Source organism: Anomaloglossus baeobatrachus, chromosome 2 (genome assembly GCF_048569485.1).
Source record: "Anomaloglossus baeobatrachus isolate aAnoBae1 chromosome 2, aAnoBae1.hap1, whole genome shotgun sequence".
Taxonomy (NCBI): Eukaryota; Metazoa; Chordata; class Amphibia; order Anura; family Aromobatidae; genus Anomaloglossus; species Anomaloglossus baeobatrachus.
In genome coordinates this window covers 657,129,288-657,148,593 of record NC_134354.1, presented here as the reverse complement: position 1 = coordinate 657,148,593, position 19,306 = coordinate 657,129,288, and the positions used below count along the sequence as shown (strand labels likewise).

General features: G+C 53.1%; 1 protein-coding gene across 5 annotated transcripts in view; it reads left to right on the top strand.

Moving 5' to 3' along the window:
- The window catches only part of STAT6 (signal transducer and activator of transcription 6), a 311,161-nt gene that overhangs the window by 33,694 nt on the left and 258,161 nt on the right, over window positions 1-19,306 (top strand). For 4 of the 5 annotated variants that reach the window (XM_075337060.1, XM_075337056.1, XM_075337058.1 and 1 more), the window contains exon 1: window positions 16,477-16,717. The exons of the other annotated variant lie outside the window; for it this stretch is intronic. The gene's annotated coding sequence lies outside the window, so the exon portion shown is untranslated. Of the gene's footprint in view, window positions 1-16,476; window positions 16,718-19,306 lie in introns of those variants that run through there. 5 annotated transcript variants of the gene reach the window in all.

Sequence of the window (19,306 nt, the reverse complement as noted above, 5' to 3'; positions counted from 1 at the left end):
GCTATATTCGCTTTATAAGACGCACCCCCCATTTTCTTCTCAAATTTTTGGGAGGAAAAGTGGGTCTTATAAAGCGAAAAATACGGTACTTACCTGCCTAGCGACGTCGCTGTGACTGGCAAACCGCCTCCTTTCTAAGGGGGCGGTTTGTTCGGCGTCATAGCGACGTCACTAAGCGGCCACCCAATAGAAACTGAGGGGCGGAGATGAGCGGGACGTAACATCCTGCCCACCTCCTTCCTTCCTCATTTCCGACGCCGCAGTGATGTGTGCTGCCGCTGGAACGAGGAACAACCTTGTTACTGCACATACAACGATCCTGAGACCTCACACCACCTTACTTTTGGGACTTCTAGCAGGTGGTAATACATGTTGGTGATGGTTTTCTAGACAAACTTGGATAGTCAGTGACTTATTCGGTCTAGGCATTGAGTTTGGTATATTGATTTCCTTATTATAAAGTTCCTTTTATCACTTTTTCTGCTAGCATTCTGTACCTACTATATTGTACTTATTGATGGTGGTGCCAGATTGGGTACTATACTTTAAAGTACTATATGGCATATGGTTTGCAGTGACAATTTATACATAGATCCTGCGCTTATGCCTGCAAATATTGTTGATTGGGACGTGTAGTACAGTTTTTTTCAGGATCATGGTGCCGGGTTCCTAACATGGGACTATGTGTTGGGGTGTTTGTTGATTGTCTATATTTTAAATGTTTTTAACCTTTTCACTGTTCTGTGTGGATATTTTGTATGCATAAAATTTGTACCATTAAATTATATATTTGTTGATTTGAACAAAATCTCATTGGTTGATCCCTACATACAGTGATACTTTTTCTCTTTTTCTTGATATGGTCCATTATTGCTGGTGGTGATCCGGATAGAGGAAAGGTGCCCCCTTATCTCTTATGATCCTTATTTATTATGCTTAGCGCTATTAATTGCACAGCGCTTTGCAGATGTGATCATCACTGTCCCCATTGGGGATCACAATCTAAATTCCCTATCACTATGTCTTCGGTTTGTAGGAGGAAACTGGAGAACACAGAGGAAACCCACACAAATATGGGGAGAACATATAAACTCCTTACAGATCTTGTCCTTGGTGGGATCACATAGAATGACAGAAGACTATTGTCCCAAGCCTGCACAACCCCTTTAAAGGGAATTTGTCACCATCATTTTGCTACCCCATGTGAGAGCAACATAATGTAGACAGAGATCCTGATTCCAGCGATGTGTCACTTTGGCGGGCTTTGCACGTTGCGACATCGCAAGCCGATGCTGCGATGTCGCACGCGATAGTCCCTGCCCCCGTCGCAGGTACGATATCTTGTGATAGCTGGCTTAGCGGAAATTATCGCTACGCTAGCTTCACATGCACTCACCTGCCCTGCGACCGTTGCTCTGGCCGGCGACCCGCCTCGTTCCTAAGGGGGCGGGTCGTGCGGCGTCATAGCGACGTCACACGCCAGGTGGCCAATAGCGGCGGAGGGGCGGAGATGAGCAGGATGTAAACATCCCGCCCACCTCCTTCCTTCTGTAGAGCCGCCAGCGGCAGGTAAGGTGAAGTTCCTCGCTCCTGCGGCTTCACACACAGCGATGTGTGCTGCCGCAGGAACGAGGAACAGCATCGTACCTGTCGCGGCAGCATAATTATGGAAAAGTCGGAGTCTGCAGCGATGATACGATAACGACGCTTTTGCGCTCGTTCATCGTATCATCTAGAATTTACACACAACGATGTCGAAAGTGACGCCGGATGTGTGGGTCAAATCAAAAGCCGCCCTTACTGAGCTGTTTGCTGTCATTATGATAAAATCAATGTTTTCTCTGCTGCAAATATAGTAGTAAGGCAGGAGTCATACGATTGTATGAAAAATGGTCCCATTCTCTTCCCAGAGAGTCAAACGAGTGGTAAGTGTGTGGTAGCCCGTGTGTACTGCGAGTGGGTGCTTTTTTCCTCACTTGTCATCCATGTCTGTCCGTGTGCAATCCATTTTTTTCTCAGCAACTTTTACTCATTTACAATCATTTACAGGAGCATTTACAGTGTTCTGTGCTACATGATAGTAATCTATTTATATAATTGCCTTTTTCTGTCTGTCTGTGTGTCTGTCTGTCTGTCTTGCTCCAAAATGACGTCATTACAGTGACAATCGTCACATTGCCCGCTCGGCCTCGCTCCCGACACACATTGGCCGCTAAGCCCTACCCCGGCACACGTTGGCCGCTCTGCCCCGCCCCGGCACACGGCTGCTCGACCCCGCCCACTGGCGCACGTTGCCCGCTTGGCCCCGCCCCCGGCACACCTTGCCCGCTCGGCCCTGCCCCCGGCACACATTGGGCACCTATACACCTGCCCCCAGGACTACTCCACCTATTAGACATGTCGCGGACGGGGAGGACGCCGCTGCCGCGCTCGCTAACGCTAGGGTCCGGAGCTGCTGCGACTGCTGCTCGGTGGCTCGAGCGGTGGGCCTGATCCGGGGACTCGAGCGGCGCTCCTCGCCCGTGAGTGAAAAGGGTGGTTGGTTTGGGGGATTTAGTCCGTGACGCCACCCACGGGTTGTGGTGAAGATGGGCACCACCACTGCTGGTGACAGGGATCCCGGGAGCGATGGTAGGGAGCAGCTGGGATGTTGTTTTCCCCCTCCGTGGGTAGGGGTCGGTGGTCCCGGGGCCCCTTTGGTGTGATGGGGAGGCAGGGTTGGTGAGGTGCAGGGTTGCAGGGACAGCGCGGCGCGGTGCCGGATAGCACGGGTGTACTCACTCAGTAAGAGATGCACAAAGTCCTCGGTAAACCAAACGGCTGGATGGACGGGTCCCGCAGCCGGTTGCAGTGTCTCTCCCCGGACAGGTGATGGTGGCTGTCTTTCCCTGCACCTTTGTGTACTGTTTGACTACGATGGATCCCCAATGGTAGTCCGCTCCCCGGTGTATGGATCCCGGAGGAGCCCGTTTGCCCGCAGGCGCTGGCCCTTGGGTCTCTAGCCGTATACCCTCACGGTGTGGATGGTTGCCTTCTAACGGGTCTTTGGCTGTTAGGAAACCCCTGGGGTTCCTGTCACACTCGGATTTGACTGTTGACGGCGACTCCAAGCCTTATCGGGGTCCGATGGCCCTGCCTGTGTGTGCTGGCTTCACTTCGCTCCCCGGTCGGTACCGGCGGGCCGACGCCCGGCCCCGGTCCTACGGTTCCGCGTTGATTCACAACTCCTGCAGACGGCCACCACTGTCTGCCAACCTTGTTGTCAGTGCCTGGGCCACAAACCCAGCCACTCTCTACTTTACTCCTCTCACTTCAACCTCCTCCACTGTTGTGTCACTTTTCCCGCCTCCAGGCCTGTGAACTCCTCGGTGGGTGGGGCCAACTGCTTGGCTCCGCCCTGCCTGGTGTGGACATCAGACCCTGGAGGGAGGCAACAAGGATTTTATGTTTGGCTAATGTTACTGTCTAGTGGGGGTGGGGGTGTATGTGTGTTACCTGTGACGACCTGGCTAGTCCAGGGCGCCACATTCCCCCTTGGTGAAATGCAGACCGTCCGCGGGCTGCCCGTCCATCACCGGTTTTATTTTTCAACTGTAAAATATAAATTAACATGTAAACATATAAAACATAAGCATTTTTGTCAGGTCACTTGAACGTTGCACATAAAAACAATTTTAATAATGACGGACGGACGGATGTCTTCCACTCCCCCACCCAAGCAACCTAGCCCTGATGCTACCCCTAAGAAGTGGGCAGCACCCCTTGACCTCAGTCCAGGTTCAGGCTGCCCGAGCGGGAACGGGTACGGTAACTCGCACCCGACTGTCACTTCAGGGGACCCCACGTCCAGGGGGACCCCTGACCCCCGGAGGATGGCCACCGGTCCTGGTGGTGGCCGGGCCCCAGCCTGCTCTGCTGCGGGCCCTTCCTCCAATCTGCCTCTCCGGAGGCGGCAACGGTTTCCATCCCACAATACTATTTACAAGCCCACCAGTTCGTGGGTGGCCTGCCAATTCTCGGCCATGTTCATGAGCAGTTTCTCATGTGGGTGGTAAAAGCACACAGAGTCCCTCCGGGGACAACTTGCCGGCAACGGCCAGGATAATCACGTAGATAATCAGATGATCTTTCGGATGATTATTGTCATTCACTCACATATTTACACAATCAGCAGGCTGCACCCCTAAATGTCGGTTTCCCTATACCTAAGCGGGGGCCTACCTAGGTTGGAGCGGGTGGACCTTCGGGGCCCAATGTCAGTAGTTATAGGCGAGGGGACAGAGGAGACAACCTGTTCCTCTTCCCGCATTTCGTGTGGGGCAGGCGGAGACCCAAGGTGACTAGGTACAGATGCAGCCCTGGGCACTGGTTCACTGGCGGTTACTTCCGTCTCCTTTTCCTCCACGGGTTGTGGGAACATTATTACCGGAATAATCACCGCGCCATTCTGCGTAGGCCAGTCCGCTGGGAAGTCACTCATTACCGTGTGGATCACCTCTTTTTCTTTCTCCCCGGTTGGTCTGGGGGCCGGAACTTCAGCTGCCACCTTCAATGGAGATGGGCACTTCTTCAGGTGATCCCTGGAAACTGTGGCCGAAGTTTTCCCCTGGTCACGACTGATCTGGTAGGCCTTCTCATTCTCCCATTCGGTGGGTTGTATGACATACGGGGTTCTCTCCCACTGGTCATCAAGCTTGTGGGTTCTTCTTTTCCATTTTAGTACTACATCCCCAGGTTTAAAGGGGCCAGCTGGAGCCCGCCTGTTGAAGTACTGTTCTTGCTTCCTGGCTCCGACACAGGTTCCTTTCCACGTACTCTTGGACCTGCCGGTACTGCGCTCTCCGCCGAGTGTCCCAACCAGCAGTCGAAGGAAGGGCCTCTGGAGCTTCCAAGTCCATTTCTAGGTCCACCGGCAACTTGGTAGAGCTAGAGGGAATGTTATTGTACATGTCGACCAGGTCAAGCAGCTTTTCTGGCCACAGGTTCCGCTCTTCTAACGGTAGCGTCTTAAGGAGACCCAGGACCAGATGGTTCATCTTCTCACACATGCCATTAGTCTGGGCATGGTAAGGCGTGGTCCGAAACTTATTGCAGCCATATAACTGGCAGAATTCTTGAAACACCTCCGCTTCAAAAGCCGGATCCCGATCGGTAAGCACCCTCTCCGGGTACCCGTGAGGTCGGCAAAAATAGGCCTGGAATGCTCTAGCGGCGGTACGGCCGGTCAGCTCCTTGACTGGGACAACCACCATGAATTTCGAATAGTGGTCTACGATGGTCAGGGCGTAGGTGTACCCACTTCGGCTAGTTTGACGTGGTCCAGGGGGACCAATTCCAGCGGCTGATGGGTGATGATTGGGTGTAGAGGGGCCTTCTGGCTGGCCTCGTCCCTTCTTCTCAGTGCACAGGGACCACACTCTCGGCACCAGGTCTCCACAGACTCCCGCATCCCACTCCAATAGAACCGCTCTCTCAACAGCATCTCCAGCTTCTTCCACCCGAAGTGCCCGGCACCGTCATGGTTAGCCCGTAGAACTGTGGGCACCCTAGCCTGAGGAACCACCAGCTGACGAACCTTCTCATGAGTCTTCGGGTTGATCAGTTCCCGATACAGTTTCCCCTGGTCCAGATGCAGCCGGGCTCATTCCTTCCACAGTCATTGGGCCTCGGGAGGAGCAGCAGGGTCCATTCTAGCAGAACCTTGTTCAATCATGGTCTTGACCACTTGGACGGCAGGTGCTTGGTCTTGGGCTTCTTGCCATCCCTGACTGGGTAGCGGGTCCAGGTTCGCCTGTTGCTGTTTGACATGCAACTTCTCGACTCGTGGCCGGTGAAATGCGGGCAACTCGATTTCTTCGAGATCATCGCCTTCCGCCCCCTCATTTGGTAGGTGGGGCATCCGGGATAGCGCGTCCGCGTTGGTGTTCTTGCGGCCGGCTCGGTACTTGATCTTGAAGTCATAATTAGACAGCCTGGCCACCCACCGCTGCTCCAACGCGCCCAGCTTGGCCGTGTCCAGATGGGTCAACGGATTATTGTCCGTATAGGCTGTGAACTTAGCTGCTGCGAGGTAATGGCGGAATCGCTCGGTAATGGCCCACACCAGGGCTAGGAACTCAAGCTTGAAGGAGCTGTAATTCTCAGGGTTCCTTTCCGTGGGCCGGAGTTTTCTGTTGGCGTAGGCAATCACTTTTTCCCTTCCGTTCTGGACCTGGGACAGGACTGCTCCCAAGCCTACATTACTGGCATCGGTGTAGAGGATGAATGGGAGACTGTAGTCAGGGTACGCCAGGATTTCTTCCCCGGTCAAGGCCGTCTTCAGCTGGTGGAAGGACTCTTCATGCTTTTCTTCCCACGCCAACGGGGTTCCAGGGGACCCCTGGTCTGTCCCACGAGGAGGTCCTGCATGGGGGCGGCCATCTTCGTGTATCCCTTAATGAAGCGGCGATAGTGACCCACCAGGTCCAGGAACTGTCTCACCTCTCTCACCGTGGTCGGCCTCAGCCAGTCCTGAATGGCAGTGATCTTTTCGGGATCTGGGGCGACGCCTTCCGCGCCCACCACATGTCCGAGGTACTGCACCCTGGGTTTCAGTAGGTGGCACTTAGAGGTCTTCAATTTCATCCCATATTTGGCTAGGGACGCAAACACTTCAGCCAGATGTTCCAGATGGGCCTCGTACGTCTGGGAATACACAATCACATCGTCCAGGTACAGTAGGACCGTTTCGAAATTGAGATGTCCCAGGCAGCACTCCATGAGCCGTTGGAAGGTTCCAGGGGCATTGCACAGCCCGAACGGCATGCTGTTAAACTCACAGAGTCCCATGGGAGTGGCGAATGCCGTCTTCTCACGGTCCTCTGGTGTGACCGCTACCTGCCAGTACCCGCTAGTAAGGTCAAGGGTAGAGAAGAAGCTAGCAGTTCTCAGCGCAGCTAGCGACTCTTCGATACGGGGGAGAGGCCTCTGCATCTTTATGCGTGAAATGGTTGATCTTCCGGTAATCCACACACATTCCCATGGTGCCGTCCTTCTTCTTTACCAGCACCAGTGGGGCTGCCCAGGAACTACAACTATCCCGAATGACCCCTGCCTCCTTCATGTTCCTCAACATGTCTTTGGCGCATTGATAGTGTGCTGGCGGAATGGGCCTATACCTCTCTTTGATGGGTGGGTGTAGGCCTGTAGGGATGTGGTGTTGAACCCCCTTAATCCTCCTGAAATCTAATGGGTGCTTGCTGAAAACCTGTTCATACTCTTGCACTACCCTGTATACCCCCTCTTTGTGATGCGTGGGTGTGGTTTCAGTACCTACGTGTAGTTCCTGGCACCACTCCTCTAACTGTTCAGGGGGTGCATGGTTACTGGCCGGGGATGCTGAGGTAGGAGGGGCGGCTTCGTGAATGGTGTGAGGGTCTAGGGTGAGCAACTTGGCGAGGGTAGCGTAACGGGGGAGCCTGACTTCCTCCTCTCAACAATTCAGCACTCTTACAGGCACTCTCCCCTTTTTAACGTCAACCACCCCTCTGGCCGCCATCACCGTGGGCCAGTGTTCAGAAGGCGTGGGTTCCACCATCGCCGGGTAGTCGCGCCCCCAGGGGCCTACTGCTGCCCTGCACCAAATCATCATCTCACTTCGGGGTGGCACTACCAAGGGGGCCACATCCATCACCCTTACTCCACCAATCTCTCCACCAGTTGAGTTCACTTGCTGCCGATACAGAAGGGCCCGGATCTCACGCTGCACAGCCCTCTGTCTGCTTCCTCCTGCTATGGCGGCCAGCTGCTGCAACAGACTCAGCACCTCACTCATACAATGCTCCATCACATTGGTCCCTAGGATTACTTTAGGGTTATGGTCACTGGGTTCATTCATCACCACAATCATTCCTTGGTCCTTTAACTCCGCACGTCCCACGGTCAGGGTCACTTGTTTGTATCCCAATTGGGTTAGAGGGAGTCCATTGGCTGCGACCAGGGTCAGGCTATCATCAGAGGGGGCAAGTTCGTCAGTACCCCAATACCGCTGGTACAGTGTATATGGTATAGTGGTTAACTGTGATCCTGTGTCCAAGAGGGCCATAAACGGGATGCCATCCACTGCCAGAGGGATGATGGAGCGAGCTCCGACGTACCGGTCTCGCCAGTCCGGGGGGCCGTTGGTGTCTACTCCTGAGGATTGGCCCTTGGCCCCAGGGATTGCTCATTTAACGGGCATTGCCTAGAGTAATGGCCAGGCTTGCTGCACCTGTAACAAATAGGAGGTCCATACCGTGAGTCATTGGTCCTTCTCCGCTGCATCCAGGGGACGTCCTCCGGGCTGTCGGCGAGCTGGATCCCTCCTGGGGGCTTGACTCTCGACGACAGCTGGAGTGCGGCGAGGATCTTGGCTAGCTCCTCCATCATCCCGACGGGCGCTGCAGGGGCCGGTATAGCCGGGGGTGGAGGTGCCACCGTGATAAGAGCGGTCTCAGCCGGCCATGAAGCCATCTCAGGAGCGTCTGGCATTGGGGCCTGCAGGGCCTTGATGGCTTGCTCTTTCACTACTGCAAAGTCCAGATTGGGGTGTTCGAGAGCCCACAGCCGCAGCTGCTTGCAGTCCTCCGCAGACCCCAGCCCTTGCAGGAATTATTCCACTAGCATCTTATTGCTATCCGCATCATTAAGTGTCCACCCGCTTCAGCATACGGAGGGCTGTTTGCAGACGCAAGGCATAGTCTCTTATATTGTCCGCAGGCCGCTGTCGACACTGATAAAACTGCATCCGCAGCTCCGCTTCCGTGTGGGTCTCAAAAGCGATTTGTAGCTTCTCGAAAATGGTAGTCACTGAGGCCCGGTCCGCGTCGGTCCAGGTCTCCGTCTCCTGCTCAGCCGCGCCAGTTAGCTGCCCTAGCACCACCGCTGCCCGTTGCCTATCAGTCAAGGGATATAAATCGAGGACCGGGCTAATCTGTTTCCGGAACACCTGCAGAGCATCAGGCTTCCCATCGTACTGCGGTAGCCAGGTAGCACCGGGCACATAGGGCAGGGAGAACGGCATCACCTGGGCGACCTCTGGGCCCGCGGCCTCCCCCGCTCCTGCGACCGGAGCGTGGGCTATCCCGTTTCCATCTACGGGTGCGGCGGCGGCTGCGACCGCCACTCCTCCGACAGCTCCGCCGGGCGCAGACATCTTCTTCCCGTCCCCCCTTGGTTCTCTTCAGCACTCCACTTGTTGGGGGTGGGGCTTCGCGTTTGCGCCTTCCCTGCTCGGGGAAGATGCTAAAGCGGGAGATTTTCGCGCCAAAGATGGCGGCGCTTCAAATTTTTTGGCCGGACACCGCTGGCGGAGATCACAAGGCGCACTTCTACTGGTAAGTAGATGGGTTCAATCCTGTTCGTGACGCCAAGTTTTGTCGCGGGCGGGGAGGACGCCGCTGCCGCGCTTGCTAACGGTCGGGTCCGGCGCTGCTGCGGCTGCTGCTCGGTGGCTCAAGCGGTGGGCCGGATCCGGGGACTCGAGCGGCGCTCCTCGCCCGTGAGTGAAAAGGGTGGTTGGTTTGGGGGATTTAGTCCGTGATGCCACCCACGGGTTGTGGTGAAGATGGACACCACCGCTGCTGGTGACGGGGATCCCGGGAGCAATGGTAGGGAGCAGCTGGGATGTTGTTTTCCCCCTCCGTGGGTAGGGGTCGGAGGTCCCGGGGCCCGGTGGTGTGACGGGGAGGCAGGGTTGGTGAGGTGCAGGGTTGCAGGGACAGCGCGGCGCGGTGCCGGATGGCACGGGTGTACTCACTCAGTAAGAGATGCACAAATTCCTCGGTAAACCAAACGGCTGGATGGACGGGTCCCGCAGCCAGCTGCAGTGTCTCTCCCCGGACAGGTGATGGCGGCTGTCTTTCCCTGCACCTTTGTGTACTGTTTGACTACGATGGATCCCTAACGGTAGTCCGCTCCCCGGTGTATGGATGCCGGAGGAGCCCGTTTGCCCGCAGGCGCTGGCCCTTGGGTCTCTAGCCTTAGGCGGTAGCTGTATACCCTCACGGTGTGGACGGTTGCCTTCTAACGGGTCTTTGGCTGTTAGGAAACCCCTGGGGTTCCTGTCACACTCGGATTTGACTGTTGATGGCGACTCCAAGCCTGGTCGGGGTCCGATGGCCCTGCCTGTGTGTGCTGGCTTCAATTCGCTCCCCGGTCGGTACCGGCGGGCCGACGCCCGACCCCGGTCCTACGGTTTCGCGTTAATTTACCACTCCTGCAGACGGCCACGACCGTCTGCCAACCTTGTTGTCAGTGCCTGGGCCACAAACCCAGCCACTCTCCACTTTACTCCTCTCACTTCAACCTCCTCCACTGTTGTGTCACTTTTCCCGCCTCCAGGCCTGTGAACTCCTCGGTGGGTGGGGCCAACCACTTGGCTCCGCCCTGCCTGGTGTGGACATCAGACCCTGGAGGGAGGCAACAAGGATTTTATGTTTGGATAATGTTACTGTCTAGTGGGGGTGGAGGTGTATGTGTGTTACCTGTGATGACCTGGCTAGTCCAGGGCACCACAGACACCTCCCCCCAGGACTACTCCACCTATTAGAGACCTTCCCCAAGGACTACTCCACCTATTACACACATCCCCCCTAGGACTACTCCTCCTATTATCCTCCTCTCCCCCCAGGACTACTCCTCCTATTGTACTCCTCACCTCCAGGACTACTCCTCCTATTATACTCCTTTCCCCACAGGACTTCTCCTTCTATTAGACTCCTCTCCCCCAGGACTACTCCTCCTATTAGACTCCTCTCCCCCCAGAACTATTCCTCTTATTAGACTCCTCTCCTCCCAGGACTACTCCTCCTTTAGACTCCTCTCCCCCCAGAACTACTCCTCCTATTAGACGCCTCTTCCCCCAGGACTACTCCTCTTATTATACTCCTCTCTCCTCAGGACTACTCCTCCTATTATACTCCACTCCCCTCAGGACTACTGCTCCTATTATACTCCTCACCCCCCAGGACTACTCCTCCTATTATACTCCTCACCTCACAGGACTACTAATCCTCTTATACTCCCTCTCCCCGGGACTACTACTCCTATTATACTCCTCTCCCCCCAGGACTACACCTCCTATTATACTCCTCTCCCCCCAGGACTACTCCACCTATTAGAGACCTCCCCCAAGGACTACTCCACCTATTACACACCTCCCCCCCAGGACTACTTCTCCTATTATCCTCATCTCCCCCTAGGACTACTCCTCCTATTATCCTCCTCTCCCCCCAGGACTACTCCTCCTATTATACTCCTCACCTCCAGGACTACTCCTCCTATTATACTCCTCTCCCCACAGGACTTCTCCTTCTATTAGACTCCTCTCCCCCAGGACTACTCCTCCTATTAGACTCCTCTCCCCCCAGAACTATTCCTCTTATTAGACTCCTCTCCCCCCAGGACTACTCCTCCTTTAGACTCCTCTCCCCCCAGGACTACTCCTCCTATTAGACGCCTCTTCCCCCAGGACTACTCCTCTTATTATACTCCTCTCTCCTCAGGACTACTCCTCCTATTATACTCCTCTCCCCCCAGGACTACTCCTCCTATTATACTCCTCACCTCACAGGACTACTCCTCCTCTTATACTCCCTCTCCCCGGGACTACTACTCCTATTATACTCCTCTCCCCCCAGGACTACACCTCCTATTATACTCCTCTCCCCCCAGGACTACTCCACCTATTAGAGACCTCCCCCAAGGACTACTCCACCTATTACACACCTCCCCCCCAGGACTACTTCTCCTATTATCCTCCTCTCCCCCTAGGACTACTCCTCCTATTATCCTCCTCTCCCCCCAGGACTACTCCTCCTATTATACTCCTCACCTCCAGGACTACTCCTCCTATTATACTCCTCTCCCCACAGGACTTCTCCTTCTATTAGACTCCTCTCCCCCAGGACTACTCCTCCTATTTGACTCCTCTCTTCCCAGAACTATTCCTCTTATTAGACTCCTCTCCCCCCAGGACTACTCCTCCTTTAGACTTCTCTCCCCCCAGGACTACTCCTCCTATTAGACGCCTCTTCCCCCAGGACTACTCCTCTTATTATACTCCTCTCTCCTCAGGACTACTCCTCCTATTATACTCCTCTCCCCCCAGAACTACTGCTCCTATTATACTCCTCACCCCCCAGGACTACATCTCCTATTATACTCCTCACCTCACAGGACTACTCCTCCTCTTATACTCCCTCTCCCCGGGACTACTACTCCTATTATACTCCTCTCCCCCCAGGACTACACCTCCTATTATACTCCTCTCCTCCCAGGACTACCCCTCCTATTATACTCCTCTCCCCCCACCCCAGGAGTACTCCTCCTATTATCCATCTCTCCCCCCAGGACTCCTCCTCCTATTATACTCCTCTCCCCCCAGGACTACTCCTCCTATTATACTCCTCTCCCCCCAGGACTCCTCCTCCTATTATACTCCTCTCCCCCCAGGACTACTCCTCCTATTATACTCCTCTTTCCCCAGGACTACTCCTCCTATTATACTCCTCACCCCCCAGGACTCCTCCTCCTTGTATACTCCTCTCTCCCCAGGACTACTCCCCCTATTATCCTCCTCTCCCTCCAGAACTACTCCTCCTATTATACTCCTCTCCCCCCCACCCCAGGACTACTCCTCCTATTATCCTCCTCTCCCCCCAGGACTACTCCCCCTATTATCCTCCTCTCCCCCCAGGACTACTCCTCCTATTATACTCCTCTCCCCCCAGGACTACTCCTCCTATTATACTCCTCTCTCCCCAGGACTACTCCTCCTATTCTCCTCCTCTCCCTCCAGGACTACGCCTCCTATTATACTCCTCTCTCCCCAGGACTACTCCTCCTATTATACTCCTCTCCCCCCAGGACTACTCCTCCTATTATACTCCTCTCCCCTAGGACTATTCCTCCTATTATACTCCCCTCCCCCCAGGACTGCTCCTCCTATTATACTCCTCACCTCCAGGACTACTCCTCCTATTATACTCCTCACCTCCAGGACAACTCCTTATATTATACTTCTCTCTCCCCAGGACTACTCCTCCTATTATACTCCTCTCCCCTCAGGAATACTCCTCCTATTATACTCCTCTCCCCCCAGGACTACTCCTCCTATTATACTCCTCTCCCCCCAGGATTACTCCTCCTATTATACTCCTCTCCTCCCAGGACTACTCCTCCTATTATACTCCTCTCCCCCCAGGACTACTCCCCCTATTATACTCCTCTCTTCCCAGGACTACTCCTATTATACTCCTCTTGCCCCAGGACTACTCCTCCTATTATACTCTTCTCCCCCCAGGACTACTCCTCCTATTATACTCCTCTCCCCCCAGGATTACTCCTCCTATTATACTCCTCTCCTCCCAGGACTACTCCTCCTATTATACTCCTCACCTCCAGAACTACTCCTCCTATTATACTCCTCACCTCCAGGACTACTACTCCTATTATACTCCTCACCTCCAGGACAACTCCTGATATTATACTTCTCTCTCCCCAGGACTACTCCTCCTATTATACTCCTTTCTCCCCAGGACTACTCCTCCTATTATACTCCTATTATAGTCTTCCTATTATACTCTTCTCTGAGGAGTGCGTAGCATGGGGGATGGAGCACGGTGGAGGGTGCGCAGCATGGGGGGGATGAAGCACGGTGGGGGGTGCGAAGCATGGGTGGATGAAGCACGATGGGGGGTGCGCAGCATGGGGGATGAAGCACGATGGGGAGTGTGCAGCATCGGGGGATGAAGCACGATGGGGGGTGCAGCATGGGGGATGGAGCATGGTGGGGGTGCACAGCATGGAGGATGGAGCACCATGGGGGTGCGCAGCATGGGGGATGGAGCACGATGGGTAGTTCGCAGCATGAGGGATGGAGCACGATAGAGGTTGCGCAGCATGTGGGATGGAGCACGATGGGGGTGCACACCTCCCCCAAAATACACACACACACCGCCACACACGCACCGCACAACACACCTTACATACACTGGGAACCACAAACACCACCCTACACAGACACCCACACGCACAGACAACGCCGCACACACACAACACCAAACACACAAACACCGCGGTACAAACAAATATACGCACATACCGCGCAACACACACACACTGCACAAAACATACCTCCCCCAAAACACACACACCCCACACCCACACAAACCACGCCACACACACAGCACCACACACACACAACGCTGCAGACACACAGCGCTCCACAAACAACGCAACACACAAACAACACCGCTCTCACACACCCCCACACCCAGACAACACCCAGAACATTTACAGTGCCCTACACAAACACTTGGCAACTACACACAACAACATCTATATATATATATAATAAAAATCATACATTAACTACACAATTAATTCTAGAACACCCGATGCATTAGAATCGGGCCACCTTCTAGTGTATCCATAAAGACGGACGTCACTAGAATGGTTCGTGTGCCGTCCGTGTGACGTCAGTTTTTTTCTTGCACCCATAAACTTGTATTGGTGAGACTTTTAGCTCATCTAGAATTTGGGTGAAAAAAAAAGCTGACCAACTGCTCTCCCACATTGACTAACATTGGTCCGAGTGCAATGTGAGATTTTCTCGCATTGCACTCGCACGGGTCATACGCTTGTGTCGCGGGCGGGGAGGACGCCGCCGCTGCTGGTCGCTCGCCAACGCTCGGGTCCGGCGCTGCTGCGGCTGCTTGGTGGCTCGAGCGGTGGGCCGGATCTGGGGACTCTAGCGGCGCTCCTCGCCCGTGAGTGAAAGGGGTGGTTGGTTTGAGGAATTTAATCCGTGACGCCACCCACGGGTCGTGGTGAAGATGGGCACCACCGCTGCTGGTGACGGGGATCCCGGGAGCAATGGTAGGGAGCAGCTAGGATGTTGTTTTCCCCCTCCATGGGTAGGGGTTGGTGGTCCCGGGGCCCGGTGATGTGACGGGGAGGCTGGGTTGGTGAGGTGCAGGGTTGCAGGGACAGCGCGGCGCTGTGCCGGATGGCACGGGTGTACTCACTCAGCAAGGGATGCACAAAGTCCTCGGTAAAACCAAACGGCTGGATGGACGGGTCCCGCAGCCGGCTGCAGTGTCTCTCCCCGGACAGGTGATGGCGGCTGTCTTTCCCTGCACCTTTGTGTACTGTTTGACTACGATGGATCCCCAATGGTAGTCCGCTCCCCGGTGTATGGATCCTGGAGGAGCCCGTTTGCCCGCAGGCGCTGGCCCTTGGGTCTCTAGCCGTAGGCGGTAGCTGTATATCCTCACGGTGTGGGCGGTTGCCTTCTATCGGGTCTTTGGCTGTTAGGAAACCCCTGGGGTTCCGGTCACATTCGGATTTGACTATTGTCGTCGGCTCCAAGCCTGGTCGGGGTCCGATGGCCCTGCCTGTGTGTGCTGGCTTCACTTCGCTCCCCGGTCGGTACCGGCGGGCCAACGCCCGACCCCGGTCCTACGGTTCCGCGTTGCTTCACCACTCCTGCAGACGGCCACCACCGTCTGCCAACCTTGCTGTCAGTGCCTGGGCCACAAACCCAGACACCCAATTTTTTACTCCTCACACTTCCACCTCCTGGACTAAACTCAACTTTTCCCGCCTCCAGGCCTGTGAACTCCTCGGTGGGTGGGGCCAACCGCTTGGCTCTGCCCCACCTGGTGTGGACATCAGACACTGGAGGGAGGCAGCAAGGGTTTTTGTTTGGCTGGTGTCACTGTCTAATGGGGGTGGGGGTGTTTGTGTGTTATCTGTGACGACCTGGCTAGTCCAGGTCGCCACACTTGTGTGAGCATACCCTTATACAGAGCTCATGAATATAGTGCACTACCTGGCAGCACATTTACTAGTCCTCTAATGATAATGTAGTGCTGATTAAAAATGATTTTATCAAAACACTAAGCAGCCCAGTAAATGACACATCGCTGGAATCAGGATCTCTGCCCCTATGGTATGCTGCTCTTAGATTAGGTGGCAAAAACCTGGTGACAGATTCCGTTTAATTTTGTTTTGTACTGAGAGTAATTTGTTATTTGGATATACCCCGTTATATTACAGTTTTATGCTGGAAGCTAGAGCTAGATTAATACATTTTGTACATTATCGAGCATTAATTTAAAGTATACCAGCGTGCTATGTAACACAAATCCTCACATTCCATTTCTGCAGAGCTGCCAATCATTCATCCGTGTCTACAGTGTGTGCAAATGACAGGTCACATACAGTGTAGGTAACAAGGTGCACATAAAATACCGCACATAGTCATCTGTCTTTCTACCTGCAGTAAAAAATAGTTTGTATTAGTTTAACTCTTGTCTTACATGAGAGCAACATAATGGGGTAGGAGTCATTTCCAAGAATACTGACACACAGAGGAAATTTCTGCAACTTTAAGGGCAGGGCCAAAGCATAAAAAAAGACCAGGCTGAACGCCAAATATGCTGTACTAAAATCAGGAAGTGAAAACAAGAAAAAAGACGTAGCAGAAAGCAGGAAGGATTAACACAGAGAAATTCGAGAATTGTCTTGGCATTTTCGTTGCCTGTACTTTATCCATGAGGGTCCTGCTGTTTATCGAATGTCGGATGTTAATGGACTTGAACTGAACATATCGAATTAAGGATTCCTGATAACACAGCGGGCTAGGGGAAGGAAGCGAAGAGCGAAAAGAGAGAAAAGTTCTGCCGTGGGGGAGGTGAGTTTAACCGTACAAATTCTTGTAGTGTTTTTATTTTACGCTAAGGTTTATATTGGTATTTTATGGTCTATGTCGTGAGGCCTTTGAGTGTTTTTTATACATGAGCGTGTGATAAGATGCAGCTTCTGGCACGAGTGGGTTAACACCTACGTGAAGGATAAAGGAAAAAGTGTCAGCTGCTGTTCACACAACGTCCTCCACAGTTTACTTATTTGACGTTGATGTAGGATGAAGAGACGACGCGAGGAGCTCGGGGTCCACATCTGATTGAAACTCTGAAAACATCTCTAGGCCTTGGTGTAATCTCATCAAGTGTCAACCACATTGTGGTGTCTGGGGAGTTACAAAATGGCAATGGACACATGAAAACAGAGAGAACTGGCTTCCTGGAGGGGTCTCGTGTATTACAGGAGGCATTTACTATAACGTGTGCAAAAAATAGATGTGATTCTGCACCACCGCTGTACGACCTGTTTACAATCCTGAGGAGTGGATTAGAAGCAGTATTCCCTTAGGAAGGCTCCGGTCCTGGGTGCTCGCTGATGAAACAGGATAGCTGTAGGTGTATGGAACCATATAGAAAAAAATCCAGCGGCACACCGAATCTCTGGTAAAAAACGTTTCTTTTTTTATTAAATTAAGTAGTGCATATTAAAAAGGCAGTGAAGGAGCCGAGTGCAGGATCCCTCACGGACGACGGCCGTTTCGCGTTAAACACGCTTCCACGGGTCCAGACTGATTGGAAAAAGTTTTTTACCGGAGATTCGGTATGCCGCTGGAATTTTTTCTATATGGTTCCAGACATTTACTATAACAGCTAAACACTGACGGTAGCAGATGGTCTCAGACTCATCGAGGGAGGTAAAGTTATGGCAGAATGAGAGATGAGATAAACGTTACTATACTGACACCAGGACAGGAGCCCAAAGTTGTATTATGGGATATGGTTTCAGGGTTTGGACTTGTAGTAGGGCCTGGTGCCTTCAGAGGCATCTATAAAACCTGTAGAGTCCCGTCAGTGCCATGTAACAGATATTACCTCAGGGCACTGTATTATGGACAAATGCTTATAGGGCAGGATAACCATTTAACATACCACAATTGTCATTTATGAATTTACTATTAATGTCTGTGTACGTTTTATCTCCGGTCTGGACCTGTTAATGCTATTATATTAATTAGATATTTGTATTCTTAGCAACTTCCTGATACTTTGCATGATAGTTTCAGGATTACCACTCACTAGAAATAGAAACCATGTTTAATTAGAAAAAGGGAGATAAGAGAAGAAGTGAGGACAAACTCAGTGAGCAAAAACAGTGCCATGTAGTGCACCCATATTATAGCCATACAGTGCAGCAGAGGTGGACATAGCATTGGTACAGCCACTCCGAGGCCCAAGAGGTAATGGGGCCTAGCGCCACCTCCTAAGCAGGAAGCCGATACTGTCACTGAGAGAATTACTGGACTGCAAAGAACCCATATACTGTTCATGCACAGGTGACCCTTTCAGTCTGTGTCCGTCACCTCATTGCAGGTATTTTAACCCTTTCCCAAAGTGTACATCCCCAGCATCTGCCTCTAACTGCATAGATAGGAGTTAGCTTGCTGCAGTTTAACTTGCAGTTTTTGCTTAAAGGGAACCTGTCACCGGATGTTTATAATACTCACCTAATGGTCAGTGCGGAGCAGACTGGTCGGATGGGCGTCTCCGTTCTCCGGGTCCGCACCTCCTCTTTCGGCCATCTTTGTCCTCCTTCTTCTGAAGCTAATGTGGATGACGCGTTCTATGTCATACACACAAGCTGACATTGAGATCATAATTGAGGAAGAAACAAGTAGTTTCGAAACATGTCGGATTGGCCCTTGGAGGCCGCCGTACTCAATGGCGACGTCACCCCTCCTGCTTCTGCGCGTTCTGTGTCGCGTGCCTTGCTGTGTTTGGGATGCCGATGGCCGAGACATCAAGCAGCAGCATCGCGCCCAGCAGAACGGGGGATCGCTCTACTGTGTTGGGATAGACCCTCACAGTACCCCGCACTGAGGAGCCATACTGAAATTGGCGCAAGTTTAAGCAGATCTACTTTATTCTGAGCACTCCGTAACTGAAGATCACTCGGACACAGTTCAGAAATTGCATTCCTGCAAGTGAAAGATTTGCAACCAGCCTTAATATGGAGCCCTCCTGATTTGTGCCTCTGGTTATACATGGTCACAGTGAGTGTTCCCTTGGCTGAGAAATATATGTGTTTACTTTTGATACAAATCTCTAAGGTGCTCCACTGTTTGTTAGTTCATTTGATTTGTGTCTAACCCCAGCAGGAGAGCCATCTGCACAGCGGTTTTACTCTTAAGGTGGTGTCACACACAGCGACGACGACAACGACGTCGCTGCTGCGTCACCATTTTCTGTGACGTTGCAGAGACGTCCCGTCGCTGTCGCTTTGTGTGACATCCAGCAACGAGCTGGCCCCTGCTGTGAGGTCGTTGCTCGTTGCTGAATGTCCTGCTTCATTTTTTCGTCGTCGCTCTCCCGCTGTGAAGCACACATCGCTGTGTGTGACAGCGAGAGAGCGACGAAATGAA